Below are 6,136 nucleotides of genomic sequence, written 5' to 3'. Positions count from 1 at the left end.
AATCATAAACTAGTTATCAGTTTTAAACTACAGTGAACAGGCATATCACCGTTTGACAGTTTTGCTTTTAAAATTATGATTTTGAATCTTGATAATTAATTTCTTCTTCAATGTTATTATTGGTTTCTTCTGTAAATTGTATTGTATTGAAAGTATTGAATCGTGACATAAGTATTGCAATATGTATCGTATCATGAAGGGGGCGTATCGTTTCAGCCCAACATTATAGTAAGTGGTTTTCAAAAAAAAAAAAAAACCCTACCTACCTACCCACACTGAAAAATCTGAGCCGCGTTACAGCAAACATACAATTTTTTAAGGATGGCCCCACCTACAAACAGACTTACAGACATTGATATACCATGGTATGCCCTGTCTACAGACAGACATACAGACATTGATATACCACAATACGTCCCACCTACAGACTTTGATATACCATAATACACCCCATCTACAGACATACATTGCTGTATTCATGCCCCGTCTACAGACAGACATACATATATTGATATACCATAATACATCCACAGTTGCTTGTGGACAGGACTTCCGGTACCCCCCTTCTTTTATTTTTAAATGTTCAATTCCTTGGGTATTTCGGACGTATTTTTGATAAAATATATAACTTCAGAGTTTATCTATTTCAATGGAATACACAAATCTCGCATACAAACCGTTTTTAAAAAATGTCATATCACCGATCATAATATATGATCGGTGATATGACATTTTTAAAAACGGTTTCTATGCGAGATTTGTGTATTCCATTGAAATAGATAAACTCTGAAGTTATATATTTTATCAAAAATACGTCCGAAATACCCAAGGAATTGAACATTTAAAAATAAAAGAAGGGGGGTACCGGAAGTCCTGTCCACAAGCACCTGTGAATACATCCCACCTACAGACAGACAGAGACATTTCTGTACCATAATACATCCCATCTATAGACCTATTATACTAGTAATACTATACCAGGGATCCCTCCCGTATAATACTTTTAGACGGTCAAGCTTCGGTCAGCTCAGTATATTCCGTTACGCTACAACTCCAATATTCGTAGGGGAAAGTAGTCCCGGAGAATTTGACGCTGTACGGAGTTTGTTAGAAGGTAGCCTGGTTCCCGAGGCCTTCCGATGTGCAAGCACGAAGGCCAGGCACTCACTGTCGAATGGATTCTTCCACTGATCAAAATCCAATATTGCGGACTCAATGGTAAGTAATGGGAATGTACGTAAATGAGCGTAGCATGGCTTAATTAGCTGTGTCACTTTCGATTTTATGTCATTAATTGCCAGAGACAGACCTTAGGAAATATATAATACTTGGTTTTCCATGTGACACGCTTGTTTGATATAGTCTTATCCCTTTGTTTTCAAGCAAGTAGGTGATTCGTCAACTCGCATATTTTTCACGTGTGTTAAATTAAATCTAACCGTGTCACTTCGTTTTTTCTACTATTGTTGGGTTGCATAGGGTTGCTGGTGAAGATATAGACTGAGTTTTATAGATGACACGCACCAGTTTTCCTATTTCGAACCGGCAATTTCAGATCGAATTTCCTCCACTCATTTTGACTGGTTATCCTTGTAAAGCAGTATAAATATGATTGCAACTGCTAGCTGTTTATGAATCCCCCTTGCATGTTGTAAATAATTGATATTAAGCAAGGCATAACATTTTATCCTAGAAAGATAGAAGTTACACCTACATGCACAAATTGTGTAAACACATACAATGTGAAAATGGACAATAAAGTTTTAATTTGGCCTTATGATTGATTGACTGTATATTGTTTAACGTCCCTCTCGAGAATATTTCACTCATATGGACCCAAGAACTTCCATCCAATGATTTTCAGGACCTATTATGTTGCAATCTTATGCTAGTTCAGTTTTTAATATGTAAGTTTGTCATTATTTGTTTCTCTATTTCTTAAAATTCATTCATATTCAAGGGTCACCATCAATTGCTTGTATTTAGACCTATACTTGATACTTTGGTCTTTTGAGCAGTAAGGGTCAGATCGTTCTTAATTAATTGTGTCACACTTGTGAAACAAGATTTCAGTTTATAATCTTATTCAATGATCACTCTTTGTTCACTCTTTTCTCACAATATGCAATCAGGTACAGAGGACCTATTCTGACCCAGATAATCACTGGGTTACAAAGACATTTCTTTGAACTAGTTTTAAAGGTATTTCACACACAGAAATGCTAGATTTATTTAAATTTCAGAATATTAGACTTTCTTCTTGAACAAGGAATATATTCAATTCAAATGCTTTATTGATGACTACCAAACATGAGGCATACATTATATATACTTGTCTATATATATATATACATATATCACACAAACCAGTATCAACTGTACAGAATAATGCAATATTTCTCTCCAAGGCTACCAGTTCTTAATGTATGCCAACATGGTGTAATGGTGCACACTTTCGTATCTGTACGATGGAGGAACAGGTTCGATTCCTGTTGTTGGCTTTCCTTTGAAAGAACTAGTAGAGATCTTCCATTGTTTAAGAATACGACAATATCATAGCATTTAATGTCAAAGACACACACTTGCGCAGAAAACATGTTTACTAATGAAATAGCTAAATTTCATTTACACTAATTAATTGCATAGAAAAGGTTTTTAACAGAAGAGGGTTGTGATCAAGCATTTCTTGTGCAACACATTCCAATCTGAAAGTTAGCAAAATTCCTCATAAGTGTTATCCCCAAGTAACTGAAACATGTCTGTGTTATATATTTCGAAGGTTCTTTAATCTCCACATGAAACAATGCCAAATCTCCTTTTTAAGGTCTTTCTAGTCACGTATTTCTCATGTCATACTGTGGAATGAATTGCTACTCCTCCTACTGCTAGCTAACTTTTTGATCTGAGAACTGACACTCTCAAACTTCCTCCATGAGTCTTGCTCAAAAAGCTCACCTCTGATCTAAAAATTATAAACAATGTCACAAACATCAGTATAATCAGTAAAGATTTGTATCAGGAATAGTAGTAAATACACAATACACATACATCATAAATATTAATTATGTCATAATTTTATCATAGATAAATAATGAAACAAGTCTGTAATTTTTGTAGAAGATGAACAACCAACTGTGAATTTTGAATGTCAATATATTTCCCTTTTCTTCTAAAGTTTTATATTCATGCAGGTTTTACTTACACAAACAAGAGGGAGGGAATGCTGATGTCTGCTTGTATGCATGCCACATTCGTCACTTCCACTCAGAAATTTCTCATTTTCAATAAAGTCATCTAAAGATCTGGCCTCTCCTTTTTAAAAGGATCTCCATGATGCACCTGAAATAAAACAAGGTAGGTCAGTTCATTATATACCAAAAAATCATGCATTTGTCACTATTGTGTTTTATCAATCCAGAAAATGTCAGTATTGAATTTAATCAATTTGGGATTGAATTTCTTCCACTAACAAAGGGAACATATTTTAGAATATGATAAACTTCTTAACTCACCTTTAGATGCCAGAAATAATTGTTTTTATTATTGCTATAAGAGGTGGGAAACTTGAAATAACAGACTGTAACAAATTGATTTAGTTGTTAACCTGTTCTGGAAGTCTGTAATTCTTTATTCAAGTTGGATGTCAATTCCTTCCAATATGAATTAGTGTGGAGGAGGATGGGTCCTTGAATACCCCTTTAGAAATTCTTTCTCCATCTCTTTCCATCTGGAGTCTGAAGACTACATGGTAAAATAAAGAGATCAATCTGGTTATCTTTCTTTTCTTTTTTCCACAAAACTATATTAAGAATCATTAATTTGGTACACAAGTACCACTAGACAAAATTTTCAATACAGTGAGAGGAACATAAATGCAAAACTTTGTTTTGGGGAATGAATGAGGGTTTCTCCAGATGGTGATCTTCTATATTTTTTTCTTTGAAGTTTTAGCAGGTGTGAATTTAGTATCAAATCCAAGCAGTACCAACGAGTTTGTGCAAAAGCATAACAATGAATGTTACTATAGCGCCATATCATGTACTTCAAATTATGTAAAATTTGTTTTTGTTGTTAGATACAGAATTCCTGGCTACTACATAAGATTTTTAAATTGAAGTGTATGAACTCAGTTCTCTCATAAAGAAGACAAAGAATTTGAGTTACAAACAAATGCAAAATATAATGCTAACACAAATATAGAATACCTCAATGTATAACATTTGGCAATATATAAAAACTGTGGGCCGACCTACAAATACAATTTTGGACAAGCGGGACTGTGAGTCGGAGAGGAATAGTAACTGTTGACAATGAAATTGTTAGTGATCCCCTCTGAAATCTGCAGAATATTCACAGTAAACCAAAGTAACAACAGAAACTTTAAATCTAGCCTATTGGATCAAGCATAAAGTTGGCAGGTCAACATAAGAATTAAATAATTGACACTGCGAGAGACCATGATACTGAATTATAAAATGCATAAATAGCCTTATCTCCTACACAAGCAATATATACATCTTATTATACCTGTTGGCATGGTTTTGCATATTCATGAAGCATTATATATGAGGGTGTTTTTTCACCCACTATCATATGTTTCTTCTTTCCATATGTATGGAAAATTATCTGAAATTAAAACAATTAATATATATAGTGATACACATGTATATAATTTCGAGAATCTGTAAAATTGTACACTTTAAGTCCAATAAAAGCTTAAAACACCTCCATCATCGCACAAAAAAGTAATCGTTTAAACTTCAACTATAGCCTATATAGTCTTATCAAAGTAAAGCACATCATGAGATCTATATGTAATCAAAAATTGTCCAAAAATGAGTGGAGGAAATTCGATCTGAAATTGCCGGTTCGAAATAGGAAAACTGGTGCGTGTCATCTATAAAACTCAGTCTATATCTTCACCAGCAACCCTATGCAACCCAACAATAGTAGAAAAAACGAAGTGACACGGTTAGATTTAATTTAACACACGTGAAAAATATGCGAGTTGACGAATCACCTACTTGCTTGAAAACAAAGGGATAAGACTATATCAAACAAGCGTGTCACATGGAAAACCAAGTATTATATATTTCCTAAGGTCTGTCTCTGGCAATTAATGACATAAAATCGAAAGTGACACAGCTAATTAAGCCATGCTACGCTCATTTACGTACATTCCCATTACTTACCATTGAGTCCGCCATATTGGATTTTGATCAGTGGAAGAATCCATTCGACAGTGAGTGCCTGGCCTTCGTGCTTGCACATCGGAAGGCCTCGGGAACCAGGCTAGTTAGAAGGTCCATGCGGTTTAAATCACAATCATTTACGTATTTGGATTTGTGTGCTATTTTTTATTTACAACAAACATTTAAATGACTTCGCATCAAAATAGTAAGGCTCAAAACCGGACACTGAGATATCGGACATTCCAGTCTGGTGTAAAAAAAAAAAAAAAAAAGATGCATTCGGACCTGAGGCACTGTACATCGGTCAAGTCTGAAATATAGCATATGCTGTATTATAATTCACATAGTCTAAGGGAGATAACTGTAAAATATGTCTTCATGCTATTACATTAATTTACATGATAAATGATAGGATTAATCATATGATGAAGATTTGTCATACAAATCTGTTGATATATGGCCTAGATTATAGCTTCAGTACTAATTTGAAAACGTCAAAAATAGCGATCTATATAAGAGGCTGCCATGATGTGCAACTCTTTTGTATTCAAGACCAAGATTCAAGATGTCACACCGTCTGTTCCGGATTTGATGAGATTCTAAGATCATCAACAGGTGCTTGGGTTCAGGACCCCCCCCCCCCCCTTCGAATATGCTACATGAGTTGATTTAATTATTTTTTTTTCTTTCTTGAAAATATTTCTGTTATGCATGTCAACAACGTCTTGCATACCCATAAAGTCCAACATAATTCAAAATATGCCCCTTTAAAAAAAAATACCCTCACTGGTTATTATAACAGAACTTATAGACCGATCTCAAAAGATATTCATGTATTCATTGACCCCAGGTCATTAAGTTGAAAACGAGGCTAAGCTAGGTTTCTCCTCCGCAACAATTACAACATGGCTGAGGAAGTGCCGATTCCAAAACGCGATGAATAC

At 34.5% G+C, this 6,136-nt stretch overlaps 1 long non-coding RNA gene across 3 annotated transcripts; it reads right to left on the bottom strand.

The window, feature by feature from the left end:
* Positions 1–2,276: 2,276 nt before the first annotated feature.
* Positions 2,277–5,294, bottom strand: LOC125658276 (uncharacterized). Of its 3 annotated transcripts, none has more exons than XR_008798297.1 (5): positions 5,193–5,294; positions 4,528–4,626; positions 3,605–3,741; positions 3,203–3,339; positions 2,277–2,962 (listed from the first exon to the last, which is right to left on the bottom strand). It is a non-coding gene; the product is annotated as an uncharacterized LOC125658276 (long non-coding RNA). The 3 variants fall into 3 exon arrangements; XR_008798296.1 differs by having other exon boundaries at positions 5,178–5,279; XR_008798298.1 differs by having other exon boundaries at positions 3,605–3,734; positions 5,178–5,279.
* Between the last annotated feature and the right edge of the window lie 842 nt (positions 5,295–6,136).

Source organism: Ostrea edulis, chromosome 9 (assembly GCF_947568905.1).
Source record: "Ostrea edulis chromosome 9, xbOstEdul1.1, whole genome shotgun sequence".
Lineage (NCBI taxonomy): Eukaryota > Metazoa > Mollusca > Bivalvia > Ostreida > Ostreidae > Ostrea > Ostrea edulis.
The sequence above is the reverse complement of the archived record's forward strand: the minus strand, read 5'-3'. Positions and strand labels throughout refer to the sequence as shown.